The sequence below is a fragment of the Natator depressus genome, chromosome 3, assembly GCF_965152275.1.
Source record: "Natator depressus isolate rNatDep1 chromosome 3, rNatDep2.hap1, whole genome shotgun sequence".
NCBI classification, from domain to species: domain Eukaryota; kingdom Metazoa; phylum Chordata; order Testudines; family Cheloniidae; genus Natator; species Natator depressus.
This window is the reverse complement of record NC_134236.1, coordinates 207,912,425-207,931,531: the sequence shown is the minus strand read 5'-3', so window position 1 is coordinate 207,931,531 and position 19,107 is coordinate 207,912,425. Positions and strand designations below refer to the sequence as shown.

The window sequence follows — 19,107 nt, the reverse complement described above, 5'->3', positions numbered from 1 at the left end:
TTTTCCAGTTCTAATATATATTTACTGAGATGGGGTGAGCAGATCTGCGCACAGTATTCAAGGGGTGAGCATACCATGGATTTATACAGTGGTATTAGGATATTTTCTGTTTTATCTGTCCCTGTCCTAATGGTTCCTAACATTGTTTGCTTTTTTGACGGCTGCTGCACACTGACCAGATGTTTTCAGAGAACTACCCACAATGACTCCAAGATCTCTTTCTTGAGCAGTAACAGCTAATTTAGACCCATCATTTTGTTTGTATAGTTGGGATTACATTTTCCAATGTGCATTATTTTGCATCTATCAACACTGGCCAACAAAATGACAGCTGCAAGTCAACCACCCAGGTTAGTGAGATCCCTTTGTAACTCTGCGCAGTCAGCTTTGGACTTAACTATCTGGAATAATTTTATATCATCTGCAAATTTTGCCACCTCACTGTTTACCCCTTTCCCCAGATCATTTATGAATATGTTGAATAGGACTGGTCCCAGAACAGACCCCTGGGGGACACCAGTATTCACCTCTCTCCGGTCTGAAAACTGACCATTCATTCCTGCCCTTTGTTTCCTGTCTTTCAACTACTCACTGTTCCATGAGGGGACTTTCCCTCTTCTTTTGAGGAAAAAATGCTGCTTCCTGTCTGGAATTTCCCCTTTCTCTGTTTGCACAGTTTTGAGGGTAAATCACGTCTTTCCCTTTCTGAGCTGCTGCCCCTCTGCCGCATGTTACCTCCAGCCCTGTACCTTCTGTCAAGCGCACCGTTCTGTCCAAGAATCGGTACGGTGCTCGCCCTGGCCTACAGAACTATCTTGTAAAGTCCACACCACTTTTTCAATAACTCTGTTCCTTATTTTCATGGTATTAAAATACTGGTATAGATCGGGTAACATCTTCAAAAGCGCCGGAGTGTCTTGGGAGCCTCAGTATCATTACAGTGATTTAGCCTCCCAAGGGCAGGTTCTCAGTAGTATTTAGGCACCTAAAGCTGTGGATAGACACCTAGTGGGAGCAACAGAAGCACCTAAGCAGGGCGGGTGTTTAATTCAGTGGGACCCAAGTGCCTCTCCTGCTTAGGGTCTTTTGAAAACTCCACTAGGTGCCTAAATACCTTTGAAAATCTGCCCCTAAGTGCCTAAGCCACTTTAGAAAATAGAACTTAGGTGCTTTTGAAAATGTTACTCCAAAACAATACTCTCCCAGTAAAGTTTTATACAATGGTTCTGTGGTACATACCGTAACTACCCTCAATTTAGTAACAAGGATGTTGATGATTTAATAATTCAATCTTGTTAATATGACTAACAGTCACCTGATCTGTTGGCAAGAATGACTGTGTAGGATGCTGTATCCCTGAGACAGTAAAATGTTAATGACAAGCTATTTTCTCAACACTGGCGTGATGGGACCTATCGGGATTGGACTGTCAGAGGCTCCCAGCTTTGCCTTGACTCTGCCCCCACTGAAATCAATGGCAGTTTTACAATCGATTTTGTGGGGAGCACGAACAGTCAGTGCGTAGCATGTCCGGAAATCCCATCGCTAGAGTTCAATCCAAAGCACCCCAGAGCGTCTTCCTATTGACTTCAGTGGGCACTGAACGGAGGAGCATTGTACAACGTGCGTGGGGCTCAAATCTCTCTCTCTCTCGGACACAGACTCAGTTTAGCCATGTTGTTATTTCCATGGGCAGGACCAAACGCCTGAGACGCTGTAAAGAAAAGCAGCCTTGCATCTGCATTTAAAATGTTTTCTGTGCGAACTGTTACAAAATGCTCTCCAGTTCCAAGACTATTTACTTTGCCTCTGTGTTTGGCCTCTACCTGTTGAAAATTAGTGAGTGAGGCTGGGTTCAAATGACCAGATAAATGGGCTGTTTTCGAGATGTAACATTTTCAATGTGTAAAAGAACTTGCCCACTCCTTGGAAACATACGCACCCTTACTGGAAGGGACCGGCAGCCCCACAAACCTGGGCATAGCCCTTGCCAGGTGTAGGGTACTGCTGGAACACCAGGCAGTTATGGAAAGAAGTACTTTGCTAATATTTCCCACCCTGCCCCCCTGTGTTTTCTCCTGTCTCCTCAGAGTTTACTGCCCAGTTCCCTAGCTTTAGAGCACAGGGAATGGGCCACTGTTCCTGAAGACAGCCTGGCCCAATTTCCACCGCAAAAAATGGAAGACCGCCATCATTTATGGGCCATCTTACTTCCACTTGCAAAAGCTGTAACAAAAGGGCAGCCATCTTAAGTGAGGGCAGCCTGTGGCTTCAATTCCTTTGGAAACATTAGGAGACAGTGGACGTCTTTGTTAGCAGCCATCTCATTTCCACAGGAAATGGCTCATGAGGGATAGTCTCTCTGAGGTAAATGGGATGACCTCTCACTGTGACACATCAGCTAATCTTATGATACAACACATTCATTTGAAATGTGCCTTCCTCAAACATTCCAGTCTATGTTTTCTTCATACACTAAAAAAAGAGGAAACTCAAACACTAAAATCCCCACTTCTTTGTGAAAACCAGTTACTGTCAGACGATGCTGCCAAACTCAAAACTCTGTGTGAAGTCACCTAACTACTCACACATCATCTTCTCACACGTCCACCACCACAGAAACCTACAAACAGCTCCCCTCCATTCCTCTAGCAAATCAACTCGACTCCAGCATGGGCGCTGAAGTCCCAGACAGACAACCTCAACTCCTCCCTCTGCAGAATGCCGTAAAAAAATGTACACAGCTTGGGTAAGAAACAAGACAGAGGGATCTGTGTAACAGAAATCAATACATTCGCGCGGCGAGCGACGTGCAGCCCATGACGCCTCAATGCTGGAAAAAGCTGCAAATAACAAGATACTGTCGTTCAGCAAACGCACACATTAGTCATAGCTGGTTACTGGCTGGAAGGGGAAGTAACATCACACTCAACATCACAAACAGTAGGAATTAAAATTAACCCCACAAGAACACTGGTGTCCCTGGCCCACTTCTAGAGGCAGAACAAGACTCCAGACACCTCCGGCTGCTTCTGACCTGGTGAGTGTCTGTTTATATACAATATTATAAATGCCCAGAACTGTTTTGTAGATCTCCACGCTCACCTGCCTTCTCTCAACAAGGCTATGTTGCCAAACCCATGGCAACCACCATGCTTCTACAGGAAATGGCACACATGAGAAAGGTTAAGCTAGAAATAGACTGATGCGTGAAGTGAACTGGTGCATAATTTCAAATGAATATGTGAACATTTTCTTACCAATTTCACCCAGACCCAACCGTGATGGCATAAGAAGAAAAGTAAGGGAGTTTCCTTACAGCCATATTTAGCATCAATAGAAAAATGAACCAAGCTCCAAAGTTAGGAGCCGCCCTGCCACTGTGCTGTTTAAAGGGAAGAATGCACGGCAGAGAACAGTAGCTGCGCACCTCCACAATACCCGAATGGAGTGTCTAGGTTCTGGTGAGTCAGAGACACTGAGGAGTCATTTTAGGACCACAAAGGCACTGAGAATTGCAGGGCTCTGAATGGCTTGGAATTAGTATTGTAATTAACAGAGTGAACTGAAAGTGTTAACCAGATCAGGCGAAACCCATTATTCTTGGTATATATAAAAATGAAAAGACAAATATCTTACTTCCCTTGGCAAAACCCACAAAACAAACCAAGCACACATTACAGCCCAGACCTGAAACTACCAGCGTGACCTCATCAATTCTGCAGTGACTTGACAGTTCTGCTCACTTGACTCCTACCCAGCAGATAGCAACTAGAAAGAGTTACCACCACCAGGCCAACTTTCTTCCTCCGCAGCGCCACTGCACTGGTCCCCAACCCGCTCGTTAATTTCTGTTAGGAATGCTGTATGTGAGGAAATTGCTAGGGATTATGACTCAGGACATCAACAACAGGTGAATCTAAGTGTATGTGGCTTTCATAATTTGACTGTTATGTCTTCTCACAGTTAATGCTTTTCCAGAGTCACTTAGGGTTCCCAGCTGAGGGGTGAGGTAGCAGTAGATGTATTGGAAAAAATAAGAAGAAAAAAATAAAATAAATAATCTACAGGTAAATTATACCAGCCCTATCAGTAATCAAAACAGTTTCCATTGAACATCTGAGAGTGGGATTAGACTCTGTTCACCCTGAAGAGGAAAAACCCCTCCACGTGCTGCCATGGAGTTTCCAGATGTGGACGGGCTGATAAATGGTTTGCTCTTCTGAGCAGCTGCGTTTTGGTGGAGAAAACAGGGCGATAGAATTTCACTTGCCCTCCTTGGGCTTTGCTGAATCAGCACCTCCCAGCTCTGGCAGCATTCCTCCCCCAAGAAGCCTGAAGCAGCTGCATCATCATCACGTCCGTAACCAGGCCAGCTGCGATTGTAAAAATGTGTACGCACGCGTTTAGAGGCGCAGCAAACTGCTCAGCTGGTTGGGGTTGAACCGAGGCTTCTGTAAAGAATGACTCCCTCCGAAATGGGACAAACCCATGGCCCAGTTCTGCCCTTTTGCCCTGGTAGAACACCGTCCCGTTCTGAGCACCGATTCCAGCCCCGCTTTGCTCGCCATCTGGGGCAGTCATTCGGCGTATTACAGAGCACGTGACTGGGTCTGTATCCACGCCCAGAGCCAAGTTAAACTACACAGAGATGGTCTGTCATATATTTGTACTTTATTAGCTACTATGTTGTCTCACAGTAACATGTACCTGATCTTAAAAAAATCTCTCCCCTGATGGCTTGGCTGTGAAATGTGGGCGCCCTGCCTGTCTCATGCCCTGATCCTGAAGCCACTTGCTCAGAGACTTCACTGTAAGGCTGCATGGACTTCCCTTGACCTAAATGAGATGGATCATGTGAGTCAAATTAAGCAGGCATGTGCAGGATCAGAGCCTTTGGGAATGTCTGCCCCACAATGTAATCCCAGTGTCAGTAGGACTTGAGCCCGCCAGCGTAGTGTTTGTAAACCCGGGCTTGTGCGTCCACACTGAAGAGTGACCCTAGTTTAGAATTTCTGGATCCGGTCTGTCAAAGGGTGTTTTCGTAGAATCATAGAATATCAGGGTTGGAAGGGACCTCAGGAGGTCATCGAGTCCAACCCCCTGCTCAAAGCAGGACCAATCCCCAACTAAATCATCCCAGCCAGGGCTTTGTCAAGCCTGACCTTAAAAACTTCTAAGGAAGGAGATTCTACCACCTCCCTGGGTAATGCATTCCAGGGCTTCACCACCCTCCTCGCGAAAAAGTTTTTGAGTCCAAGGCCGGCAGTACTGCCTACTGATGATACTCCAGGCTATGTCGCCCAATGGCGAGAGTCAGTGGCCATGTTGCCTAGCAGCTACAGTCCATGGTAATGTCACCCAATATGAAGCACTGTCAGGCAGGCCAGTTGCCTCCCCAACACCAAAACACCAGTAATCAGCCAACACCCAAACCAGTAATGACAGAAATTGCATTACACAAACGATAAACAGTGCAAACAGATAAATTGCCTACCTTTGCATGTCCCCAAGCTCCCTTTCTCCTCCTTTCTACCACCTACGTGGAGCTGCTGAAGGCACGTGGAGGGCTGCGAGGGGGTGAGGACTGCCGGGAGCACATTTGCCCTGTCCAAGCTGCATGGGCCACCCGACCATGATATTGTCCAATGCATTCCTGGCCCGCAAGAGATGGCACCACGGAGGGCGCTCAGGGCGTGGGGCAGAAGCCCTGTGGCCATTAGTGCAAGCAGCCACTCAAACAGGTCTTTTTGCTGCACGCTCTCTTTGTCCCTGAAGTGACCGTCCTGCTCCAGAAACCGTGCTGCAAAGTCTCTCCTCCCACGCTGCAGCCCTGCCACCTTTCCACGGGCTGAGACCCTTTCCTCTGCTGGTTGGCCGTCTCCAGGATGTCCACCCTCAGTTCCTCATAGAAACGCTTCCTCTTTGACCAGTCCATGACGGTCCGAAATCCCAGGCTCCTGCTGGAGTGCGGAAGGGCCTGAAAGCAGACATGAACCGGTGCATTATTGTCTTAGTACTTCACAAAGTGCATGGTCAGAGAAAAGTGCCTGTGGAATCTCAAGGCCAAAAAATGATACTTTGTTCAGCTCAGCTCCAGTAGAGCCTTCAGGGAGAGGAACGCTTCAGTTCCCAGCAGCTCCGTGGACACAACTGACTGATGCAGAGTGAAAAGGGTGCACTCCCAAGGGGAAGCTGCAATCTACAAATGCTATCTGCTTACAAATGGAAGACCATTTAAATGTGTGTATGTGTGGGGAGGGGGCGTGCCGTGCTTTGCTGCCTAAGCTTTATCGGTCCCTCCCGGCCGTGCACGTTCTGGAGGAGACAACAATCCCGGAGATTGCTGAACGGCGAACGGGCATCCTAGTCCAAGCTACTGTTGGCAGGCTGGCCGTGTATGCCACAGAGGTTTCCAAGCTGACAAACACATCTGCGAGTGGAGTGGGCTGGTGTCCTGTACGGGAGGGCTCAGAAAACAGACCCTTCCCAGAGACGTGACTACCTCTCTGGAGTTCCTAGTGTGGGGAAAGTTTGCAGATAGCAGCACCTGGGAGTGGGTCAGGATGCATGGTGGAACCAGCAGGATGCTGCATTATGGTCTCCCTACAGTTTACGATACAACCTGCTTTGACTTCATCTACCCACGGGCTACATGCAAACGCACACGGCAATACGGCCTCTCAAAGAACTGCACAGCCAGCCCCCTTTGCCCCCAGCACATTTCTGGGCTACATACAACCCCCTGGCCATATTCTGGATATTGATTTGGTCTCCCAAGGCATGGATTTTGATTTTGTCTCCCAATGCTGCAGCATGTGAAAAGAGAAGGTAACACGGTTCTTACTTTTAACGCCCCCCCCCCACGCACATCTTTGTAAGTGTGTGTGAGTAACTAGGAAAATATGAATGTTAAATGCTCATTTACCTGTTGCTTGCGCTTCCCAGTCTCCATGTGGAATTCCATGTGGCAGTGGTGGTGGCCAAGGCATTGGCCTGCATCCCACAATCAGCAGATACCCGCGGCTTGTAATAAAATTGCTTTGGGTCATAAATCAGAAATTCCTCCCAGTCGTATATTAACAACAACAAACATGGAGGCCTGAAGCCGAGCGTCTTGCCCGCCTCACACCACACATTTACCAGAATCTGGCTGTGGTCCCAGGACCAGGGGGCAGTGCACTCGGTGAAGGGCTTCTTCTTGTTGCTGGTCCTAACTAACGCAGGTGATGGTTCACCCTGTTTGCAGCTCAGCGGTCAGAACACAGTGGAGGGGTTAGACGTCAAGCAGCTGTATTTTAACTAGGAGGTTGCTTCCATTTCTGGGGGTCAGTGGGCTAATCTTGGGATAGAAAGGATAAGAACACTTGTCCATGGGATTGTGGTGAGCTCTCAGGACACGAATCTGGGGAAGCCAGGCCTGAGCTGCGTCCACACTGAAAAATTGTATCCTTTGGACCCAAGTCCCATTGGGACTCAGGCACAGACCTGCTCCCTTTGCCATGTCCTATGGCCCGGGTCCAGAGGGCTTACTGACCCAAGTCAGATAGATGTGTGTGTAGACAGAATCGGGGCTTGAGCCTGAGCCAATCACTGAGATTTTTCAATCCGGATCAGCTGGTTTTCTAAAAGCTCTGCTCTAGGAATTATTGTGGGGCAGGTCTCTGGCCTAGGCTATGCAAGAGGCCGGACTAGATGATCACAATGGGCCATTCTGGCCTTGGGATCAATGAAAAAAATAAGCAAACCAAGTTGTCTCCTCCCTCCTGAGCTGCTTGGAGGGCCACAGAACTGTTCTGGGAGCGCCTCCCTCCACCGTGACCGGAAAGGCTCGGGGTGTCAAATCCTTAGCAAAGAGAATTTCACACCAAGAGAGGAGTCATGTTTCACAATGAAGCCTGGGCTGTCTCTCTCTGAGGCTTTGCAATCATTTCAGGCCTTGGTGAGGTCAGGCCAGCCCGCCGCTGGCCCGCAGAGGTTTCTGGAACAACATCGGACGGGGAGGGGGGAGCCCGTGACATTGAGAAGCGGGGAGAGTGGGGCCTAGACTGCACAGCTTCCTATAAAAGTGTGGCCGGGCATCTGGCTGAGCCTGGGGCTGTCCAGAGAGCTGCTCCCCAAAGAACAGGCCCTGCCGACATGCTGCTGAGAGGGTCCCCTCGTTCAGGTCTCCGCAAAGCGCTCACCGATTTTCGGTGCTTTCTCTCTCAAGTTGCGGCCTTGAAAATTGAGGCCACTTTTGTACGTTTTGGCCTGAGAATGAATAAGCTGTTGGTTGTCGAATTCTCAATCACCAAGTGCAGCTAGTGAAAGAGGAACTCAGGGAAAATATCAGTATCGATCAAATTACTATCCGGAAGGCTGCCTTGTCTCATAAGGCATCTCTGCCCTGGAGGCGCAGGGAAGTCTGGTACAAGCTGTTTGGAGCAGCAGCGTGCCATCCCCGAACGCTCAGTCAGCATGGGTCAGGCTTCGGAAATCACGAGACTGGCTTAAAAATCATGAGATTTTAAAAAGAACCGTTTCTTTGGACAGCTGGTTCTGAGTCTTTCGGGTGCACGTTTTCCAGCCTCTCTCTGAACCCAGGAGGGCCAGAAAGGCCATTATTTTTTTAAAGGAAAGCTGAGATTCTCACGTATTCACATGAGTCCAGAGGCTGGGGACCCAAGAAAAACACCCACCGTTGGGAGGCTCACGATGCAACGGAGAGACGTGGCCAGAGTGGGCCAAGAAACGTGTCTCCCCTTGTGTCTGTGGCGTATCCAACCATAGGCACCGACTCTGTGGGTCAGCTCCTCCCCTGCCCCCAGCACCTCCCACCCACTGGCGGCCCCCCCGGTCAGCGCCTCTCCCTTCCTCCCAGCACCTCCCACCCGCCACGATCAGCTGTTCCGTGGCATGCAGGAGGCCCTAGGAGGATGGGGAGGAGCAAGGGCAAGATGCGCTTGGGGGAGGTGGTGGAACGGGGCAGGAAGAGGCGAGTTGGGCAGGAAGAGGTGGGGCCTGGGGCAGAGCGGGGGTTGAGCACCCCCCGGCACATTGGAAAGTTGGCACCTTTGTATCCAGCACAATGGGACCCCAATCTTGATCAGGGCTTCTGGGCGCAACTGTAATGGCGCAGCGAAACAACTGAATAACTAACGGGGGAATTAATTATACCGGATCTCTCTCTGCTGCCGTCAGTCAGCATCTCCCGCATGTCCAATTCATACGGGCAGTATCACCCTCCTAGCATTTCCAGGAGTCAGGCCCTACAGATAATGAGATTAGCTTTAAAATGAGGAGCAGATTTAAAATAGAAAACATTCGGGCTTCTATGTATTTGCCTTCTGATTTTTAAGTCTCCAGGGGGTCATGTTTTCCAGCTTTTCTCCCCAACCATAAGGGCTGAAAGCTTTTTTAAAGACCATGAAAGCTGAGATTCGGATGCAATCCTCTGATTTCAGGAGCTGGGGCTTGAAAAAACACACCAAACATTGTGACTCTCATGCTAACATCACAAGAGTTGGCAACACGGTGTTGACCTGACCATTGAGATCTTTGGCTTTTGTCAGGTAAAGGCCGGGCTCACTCCATGACTCCGAATGGCAACAGGGCGGCATGGTTAGCAATGACAGCACCTATCGTCCAGGTCACATGCTGCAGAGCAAAACAGACATTTAGGGCCGGATTCTGCCCATCCAGACTCCAGCTGGGGAGCGAAGTTCAGTGGGACTAGTTGTGGTGCAAGGCAGGCACTGTTCAACATGGGTAAGGGCCCTTCCTGAGAAGACACTGGGCAACATCTTCAGATCACAGGAAGACCTGAAGAGCTCATCTCGTCTCCAGCGCTGCGGCAGGACCAAGGAAACCCAGACCAGCCCTGCCCCGGGTTTGTCCAGCCAGTTCTTAAAACCTTCCAGTGATGGAGATGCCGCAGCCTCCCTCGGTAGCCTGTTCCAGAGCTTAACTGCCCCGAGAGTTAGGAAGTTTCTCCTAACAGCTAACTTAAATCTCCCATGCTGCAGATTAAACAGACCTTTGTTCGATGTAAACTCTGTCAGCTGATGTAACCCTTCTCCTATCTTCTCCTATGGCAAATGCATTACGTACAGGACATGGGCAAGCAACTAAACAGGGCAGTCTAGAACTGTGCAGTCCATCGAGAATCATTGCAGCTGCTCCCGCCCCTGCTCTGGTGTCTGTTTTTAATATCAGTGGCATTTTCCAAAGGAAAAATCACGTGAGCAACAGGGGAGGGTGAGCTCTCTGGAAGAACGCCACTGCTGCCTGCTGCCATTTGATTACAAAACTGGTCCTGTGAAATATTTAAATGACGATTAAAACCAAAAAACCAAAACAAACCCTCCTCTGACCGTGGATTTCCCTAACCCAGCACTGAGTGTTGAGATGTGACCTACCCAAGGAGTCCCCAGAGGATGGCAAACTGGAGGGCTTCCCCGTGCAGTGTCATTCAGCCACACAGGTGAGACCACAGAGGTGTACATTTCCAGCATCCTGCATGAGTTGCATGGAAGAAAAAAGGAGAAATTATTTACTATACCCTTGGTTCTTAATTAACCCCTTAGCACATGTCAGTGTTGTCAACCCCATGCATTCACTGGGCCCTCAAAAGCGTGAGGTTTTTTTTTTTAAACTCTCAGGGTTTAAAGCCAAACAAAAACACATTTGGGGGTATTTTTTTCTTTGCCTTCTGGATCTGAGCTTTTAAGGTGCCCCGGGCCACGTGTTCAGGCTTTTCTCCATAACCACTGGCTAGGATCATCCTCTTTTAAATAAAAGCTTAGATCCTCACATCATCACCTGACTCCAGGAGCTGGGGCTTTAAGAAAAATATCAAATATTGCAAAAACTAAGGATCAGATACTGAGAATTGCTGAGCAACAACACGCCCCTGACATCAGTAAGCTCCTTCAACTGCGGGGGAAGCATAGCTCCCACAGGCAAAAGCCAATTCAGGGCGATCAACACAAGATTAGCAACACAAGATTAGCGCACACCCTGGAGACAGGCACAAAGCAGAAACAGTCACAAAAAGGAACTCTTCAGATTCTGAGCAGAGGCAGGATGGTGGGCGGGCAAAAATCCTGGAAGATGATGGATGAAGCCCTGTCCCCAGGCGAGGCAATGGGGATTTTGCGGTTGATTTCAATGCGGCCAGGATTTCACCTGTTATCTCCAGAGAAGCAGAATTCCAGGGTAGGTAATTTCCTCTTTGCTAAGGATTCTCTCTCTGCAGGACTCTCCTTCTTGAACAGCAAGAATCTCGAAGGAGGTCTCTTGAAAGCAGAATGGGAGGGAAACGGCATTGAGTAGCTATGCCAAGGCCAGTGAAAACAGCGTGAACAGGGAGAAAGCACTGTTACGTAGAGCACAACAGGTCAGTCGGCAGCCAGACATGGCCTGGGGCTCGCTCTCCGACTGCTAAAATGGGCCAGTTGAAAATCAGGGCATCCCACAATGAAGCCAAACTTCTCTGGGGCGAGAGGACGTGGAACAAAGTTCTGGAGTGCAAGTCCCAGACCAGACAGAGCCCAACAACAGCCCTTTGTGAACGTGGGGAGACCAGACAGAGCATGCAGATGCTGTGCAGATGTGGGTAATGGAAGCGTCCCTGAGGCAGGCAGTGGTGGCAGCCTTGCCTCGAATCCGTCAGCTGTCAAAAACTGAAAAGATTTAATCTTTCCGTTGCCAAAAGCTGTGAAAAAAAGGCAGCAAAATGTTGGCAAAAATGAATTATTTTTGTTTTTGTCAAAAATTTTCACAGGGAAAAAAATCCCCGCATTTCCCAACCAGCTCTGACGCAGTGCCTGGGCATGCTGCTCCTCATTGCCAGGCTGTCGGCACACTGCTGCTGTTCCCAGGCACACCCAGTCCCTGCGCTGCTCTCTCACGGGCTTGGCCATGGAGAGGATGGACTGCCCAGCGGGTAGGACCTGTTCACCACAAGTATCCTCTGAGCCCTTGGGCCCGTCACTCCCAGTCTCCCAGCGCCTCAGTTCCCCGTCGGTACAATTGGGAGGTGCTCAGTACCATGGAGCGGATAAGTACAATGGACAGCTGGCACCTGCCCTTTTCTTGTCCTTCATTGTACTTCTCTCTTCCAGCTCCCCTGGCCTTCGCTCGCCCCATCTCAGTCCTTGCAGCCTCCACTCCAGGTCTCCGTCCGCTGGGATTTTAACCTGCCTCACATCCTCCCTGGCTCCTGGACATACAGGGAGGTTTGGAACCTGCCTCTCGCATTCCCCCTCCCTGGAGATCCGAGTCCCACACGCTGCCTGGCGGGAGGCAGCAGAGACAGCCAGTCACCGCACCCAGGAAATGCCCACAAGGGAGTAACACACAACGGGGGGGGGAGCCTGGGCACATGGGTTGCAGTGACTGCCGAGAACCAACCCAAGGTTTGGCCGTTCACCAGCCCAGCTTGGATCATGCTCCCAGAAACCTCCTTGTACTCTGCCGGACTTTCCTCGTCGTCCCTCCTCCTCCTCCTCACATGCTTCCTCCTTCTCCTCGCACATTCCTTCATGGTCCCTTTGCTCTTCCCTTTTGTCCCTGGAGTTCATTGCTCCTTCTCTTGCCTTCCCCTCTCCCTATCCCGGTCCCTGCGCACTCCAGCTGGGCTCCTGAGCGAACGTATCCCGCTTCCCCAGCCTCGACGGGCATTGTCGTCTCCGCTCTTTTGATGAGGTATGTCAGAGACAGGAGGCCGGCCTGCTCGCCCGCCTCCCACTGGAATCCCCCACTGATTTCAGAACAGAACATCATGGGAGACGTGGCTGACTGGCTGAGCCGGGGGGGGGGGGGGGCAGGGCTGCTGTCTCTCATTGGGCCCATGGCGGATGTTAGACCCTCACGTGGTGCTGCCTCCCTTACATACGCCAGGCTGGCCCATCCACGGTCCCTACGCCTCAGACGGGATGCGTCTGGAAGCCCATTCCCCACTGGCCATCAGGCCCTGGCTGTGATGTGCGTCCCCATGTTGCTTGCTCCCCGAGGCCCCATGAGCTGGTCTCGGGGGACACGGCCGAGGGTCAGCGCAGACGCAGACGCAGCCATCAGACCCAGTGTTGGCAGGAAGAGCCTTGCTGCCTACTGCTGGCTCTCACCCGGCTGACCCTGGACCCTTTGCCAGCTGGGCTCCTGTGTGCCCAAGGCAAGATGGGACTTGGGGCAGCTTATCACCAACACCCCTGACTGGCCTCTGCCACCCTGCAGCGTGGTGATGCTGAGCAGCCCGCCAGGGAAGCTGTGGGCCCCCAGCCTGTGCTCTGGGGCCACAACCACCGCCAAGCTATTTGTGGCAACATTGGCAAGGGGAGGCGAGGCTAGGGAAAGGGAACGACCAGGATGCTAACGCCTGTGAGCAGCACAAGTTCCCTCTCTCGTATGGCGAGAACCCCACGGGGAAGGGGGAAGAGTATCTTCACACACCAGCCCTGCAAAACAAACAAGATCTTTCTACCACAGTCCTCTCCCCAGGCCCAGACCCCAGGGCCCAACAGTTGAGGCCCGGTGGAATTATAGCTGCTAAGCGAACAGTGAATAGCTCCTCGGACCCCAGGAGTACGGCGGACGCAGGGGAGGGGTCTCTGAGTCACAGCAATTCCCAGGGTTACCCACTCTCATGTACACTTCTTGTAGCCTCACAGACTAGCCCCCCAGGCATGCAAAGCAGGCGGCTGGAAATGCAGCTGACAATAACAAAATCGGATGCCAGTATCCGATCAATGGCTGAGCTGTCCCAAGGCAGATGGGTGAATGGGATAAACCGACTTAAAGTCACTGATGTCCCTCTCACATTAACACGTATCCTTCCGGGAACTCAGACGCTATGCTGTCCATGCTGCGCCGGCGTCCCTGGTATTGTGTCCGTCACGCTCTCGTTTAATACTTGTGCCAGGAGATAATTGGGACGCTCAATATTTCTGTGCCTTTAGTCGTATGTTAACAATGAGCAGCCAGTTTGAGAATGGCGGGAATTTGTTGCAAACATGCAAGAGAATGAGGCTGCCTTGTTAGTTTCACCACAGAAACCTAGAAGCCAAACAGTGTCCTTATCTGCAGCTGGGACTATAGGAAGCAAACAAACAAAACAAAAAAATAGACAAAAAAAAAATCTGGGATTTGTTTTCCTCAAAAACAAAGGGGGAAAACCCCTCCTCTTCCTGCTTCTTAACTCCCAAGGGTGCCCGGATAAACAGCCGTGAGCTGATGACCTGTGTCACATTTCTGCCTGCCCATTGTGTCTGCCGCGGAGTGCCTGAGTTACCATTGTGTTGCATTTCCCTCCCTGCAGGTTCGCTGCCTTCTGGCGAAACCCTTCCAAATCACTCGAGAAGAGTGAAAACAACCCGGCCTTTCAAAACAGCAGAAGGCTAATATTATTGTTTGAAAAGACGCGAGGGATCCTCCTGTTGTCAGTCAGGGAGCCCTGTAGCATAGAGACAAGTCAGTCCTAGCCCAAGGGACTCACAACTTGCCCACTTCCTTCCTGGTACAGTACAAACGCCCCCCCCCCCCAGGAAAAGAGCAGCAGAAACAAGGAGGAAAAATTAATGTTCCTTTTTCAAAGGCACTCATGATTTCTTCAGTCATTCTAGCCTCCACTCACATAGCAACACCTCCGGATGGGGCAGACGTAGCGGGGCCTGACCTTAGGACCTGTCCAGCTCAAAGCAGAAGTCTGTACTACCGGAAAAAAGGAACCCCTCTGGGAGCTTGAAGGCAATAGCAGACTCATACGCCGCCATATATGCTCTAACCACTAGAGGGGGACAATGATTCAAATGGCGATAGCATGGGTGCACCGGCACGGGGACTGTAATGAAGACGTTAGTCTCGTCTCTCACCACAGTGGACTGGACCGTGCGAGGAAGGCTGGAATACAACATGCAGCTTGTATTTTTCAGGGGATAAACCGAAAGCAGCTAATGACTAGGAATGTGCAGGGATCGGGCTGTCAGTATATTCCTCTGTTGGCAGGGCCGTGTCAGCCAATGAGCCCATGTGGCCTGAGCCCAGAATGCAGGGCCGTGGGGCAGCCGCGTCAGTGAGCAGAGCAGGGGGGTGCAGCCGACTGGGTTGGGGTACACTCCCTGCTGCAGCAATGCTGGCTGGCCTCGGGGAGAGGCTGGCTCAGTACTGCTCACTGAACCGACAGGACTACAGTGCCCAGGCCTTGTGGTCTCTGGGCACAAAGGGGATGTCTACACTGCCATAAAAGCCCACTGCACCAAGTCTCAGGGCCTGAATATCTGCACTGTGGTGTTACCGCCTGAGCCCTGCGTGAGCTCGAGTCAGTTCCCGTGGGGCAGCCGCGGCCATGCCACGGGTCTTTTATCACAGCGTAGACACACCCGAAGAGTTAGCGACTGGGATTGAAGGCACGGGGTGAAATCCTGGCCCCACTGACGTCAATGGGCAAAGGATTGGAGGGGTAGCCATGTTCGTCTGTATCCACAAAAACAATGAGAGTCTTTAAGGTGCCACTGGACTCAACAGATTTATTTGGGGATAAGCTTTTGTGGGTAAAACACCCCACTTCTTCAGATGCATGGAGTGAAAATTACAGATACAGGCATAAATGTGGAAAGGATTTCACACACAGTATTTTAGAGCCTCTGGCCGGATCTGAAGTTCATTCTAGTCGATGGGAAATTTCCACTGACTGGTATGGGTGTTGGATAGGGCCCAGTGAGCGCTCATCTTGAGCTGCCTTGTCTGGCTGGGCGCGAAGGGTTTTTTTTTTAATGCTGGTTCCCCAGTAGAGTGAGTCGGAGCAGGATCTGTGTTGTACATGGAGAGAGAGTTAGGCATCCCTTCATGGGCGGGGGGAGCCAGCTGCCTGGAAAGTCTGGTGTGGCAAACTGGAGGATTATTAGCATCAAGATAATTTATGCATTTCTTTGCTCTTCTCCCCACAGCCTTAGCTAGTGTTCTGGAGTAACGTTCCCGTGAGGTCTGAGGGGTCATTGTGTTATTCTGCACTAAGCTAATAAACAGAAAGCCAGCACAGAAAAAAGGGATTTGTGAAAAATGGATCCTAGGACTGTTAAATTGTTGGGGGTCACTGCTTTGTTTGGAATGTGAAGGATTTACTGCTACGAATATTTCCATTGCAGCTTTTCTGGTACTTTCACTTTCCTGATCAGCTTTAACCCCAATAATCTATTCTCCTCTCAGCACAGAAATTCATTGTGGTCAGCTTGTCTGACCTCCTGCATAACCTAGCCATAGACACTCAGCTGGTGATTCCTGCATCCGGTCCCTAAATTCTGGTTTATCATGGCATGGTGGGGTCTTATGGCTCCATACTAGGTCCTGTGTTGTTTAATATGATTATTAATGATCTGGAAAGTGGGGGGGGGGCGGGGGAATGAGCAGTCAGGTAGCAAAATTTGCAGATGATACAAAAAGAAAAGGAGTACTCGTGGCACCTTAGAGACTAACCAATTTATTTGAGCATAAGCTTTTTGTGAGCTACAGCTTATGCTCAGATAAATTGGTTAGTCTCTAAGGTGCCACAAGTACTCCTTTTCTTTTTGCGAATACAGACTAACACGGCTGTTACAGATGATACAAAGTTATTTAGAGATGGAGTGAAGGTTTTCACTGCAGTGGGAGAAGGGCCTGGTGATTTTTCTCCAGAGGGTGAAGGAGAGTGGTTGCTGAGGGATTTTCCTAAAGATATTTACCAACATGTTCTCTCTTGGCTGTGATCTATAGATTCCTCTCTGCAGCAGCTGAGTTTGAGCCCTGGCTCTGAAACCCAGACTTTGATATAATACTCAAGGCAAGGGATTCAGAACAAATCTGGAGGGGTGGGGGTGTTTCTAGGTGCCTTTGCGAGACAGGCTTTATTAAACATGGCCAGACCATTACAACATAACCTGACAGCTTAGCACCATCGCAAGCAATAGGCCGAGGCAATCCTGCAAACCCCATGACTGCGCAGGAAAAGCCCTGGCATTTGATCGCATTATGACCGTCCTTGGAGAAAACCCAGGAGGATTCAGCACTTGTCTATACAGGGAAATTGACTGGCTTTGTGTCAATAACAAAGTCACTTTCATCCAGAATTGAGTGCCCACTGGGGTGTTATTCCAGAACACGTGGAGGGGGACAATTATTCTGCTATAGTTATGCCAGTCAATTTCCCCACGTGGACAAAGCCTGAGGAGAACATGGTCACCAAGCATGTGTGAGAGACAGGGACTTTACACAGAGTTCATACAGCACAGTGAGAGCCACATAACGAAGACAAGATTTCCAGAGGAGTCACGGAAAAATATATTCTCAGAACTCGCTCAGTGCTGGCATTGTGAGCTTGTTCTGAACTGAAGAGGTCTTGTCACAATTGAAACAAGCATCCGAACAGGTGAGGGTGAGCTGGAGATGTACAGAAAAATGACCTGCTTCAAACCTGACCCACAAATAACTACCCACAACACTTCACTTCTCAGTGAAAATGGATTATGCTGAGGCTTGAGAATGAAACGAGATGGAAAAGGGGTACAGAACTCTCTCCTAAAATCCACCGGTACAGCCATTTTAATGGCCTCCGTCTATCCAGGCCCAGCAGATGATTTGCTGAGCTCACTCCCAGCAGCTAGTTGTGGGCTCTCTCCCTTGGAGCAAGGAGATGGGCGCTCAGTGATGTTTCCAAACATGCTCTTTCGGGAAAGGGCTCTGAGTAAGAGTTTCCCGTTTCTGTTGCAGAACTCAGCATGGGCTCAGGGCTGGGGTGGGTTGAACATTTTCCATCTAGACTTTATTGGGGCAGAAAATTGGAATTTTCAACTAAAGAAAAGTGTTAGTGGAAAATGTTTCTTGAATATTTGCAGCATTTCACTGGAAAACCAGAAAACGCAGACCCCCCCCCCCCGTTTTCTGAAGTTTTTGGCCTTCTTAAAATTTTTCAACGAAAAGTCAATATTTTCTACTGAAAATGTCCATGAAAATCCAACAGTTTTTGTTTGTTTTCAGAAACATTTCCCATTAAAGGAATGCACACCCCCCCCCCTTCCGGCCACCTGCAGTCAGCATAAATCCTGTCCAGTGATGAGCAGCGCTCAATACCCTGAAGAGCCAGCGAATAGAATTGCCCCTCACTCGACACCTGCCTTGATTGAGCCAGGCTGGCCCAGGAACGTGCACCGGTGGCTGCTTGCACGGATGAACGGGGCAGTGAAAGGGGAGGAGAAGAACACGTGACTCCATCCCATTGTATTGATCCTTCCCCCCAGCCCCATCTCTTAGTGGCAGGCAAAGGCTCTGCAGCAGAACCAGACAGCCCACGGAGACTCAGCTCCAGTGCCAACAGAGCAATGGCTGTGTGTGTGCCTGGGGGCACTGAGGCACGCAATGGGGAATGACACTGGCCAAAGTTAGTAAGCAAGGCTGATAACATGAGGCCCAGCAGAGTTCCCTGCTCAGCCTGTTGCATGGCCTGGACAGTCCTTGTCTCGGGGAAGGCTGGCTGGTTGTGGCTTATCCTTATTTTCTTTGGACTTGCCCTCTGCCTTTCTAGCACTGCCTCTCAATCCCCACTGCACCTACCTTTCATTATACTGCCCAAATAGGCAACTTTGCTGCTATTGGGCCCGATCTAACGCCCACTGAAGCCAGGCTTTTCACTAAACCAGGCCCCTACAGAGCGTTTTCATCACGGGTGGAGCCTTCGTTCTCAACTTCCTCTATTGTGTCTGGTCTGCCTGGGACTGAAATCTGGTGCTCGGAGCTGCAGGGGGGCGTACAAGCCTGTTCTTCAGTGCGTTGCCGCACTCGGCACCCAACTCTGTCCCTGCAGCAGAACTGGTGCTTTGCTATGGAGGAAGTTTGCCATGAACCGGCTGCGTGTGCCGTGGCTGCTAGCTGGCCTGCAGGACCAGGAGGAGCAGAGAAGCAAAGGGAAATGCATTCAGTTTCTTTGTAAAATGCAGTTTTGAACAGATTACTTTTGCAAAGTTGATCTCTCTAGGTTTTCTGTTTGTTTGTCTGGTTTTTAAATCTGCTACTAGTGAAAGAAAGCAGCAACAGAAACCATTCAACAGCAGCATAGGGACCCACAGGAAAACAAAACACAAGCGCCAAGCTTTTCCCAAA

General features: G+C 50.1%; 1 long non-coding RNA gene across 1 annotated transcript in view; it reads right to left on the bottom strand.

Annotated features, from left to right (window-relative positions):
• Nucleotides 1-5,505: 5,505 nt before the first annotated feature.
• The window catches only part of LOC141984271 (uncharacterized), a 157,443-nt gene continuing 143,841 nt past the window's right edge, over nucleotides 5,506-19,107 (bottom strand). The window contains exon 4 of the long non-coding RNA XR_012638708.1: nucleotides 5,506-5,980. This is a non-coding gene — a long non-coding RNA (uncharacterized LOC141984271). The remainder of the gene's footprint in view (nucleotides 5,981-19,107) is intronic.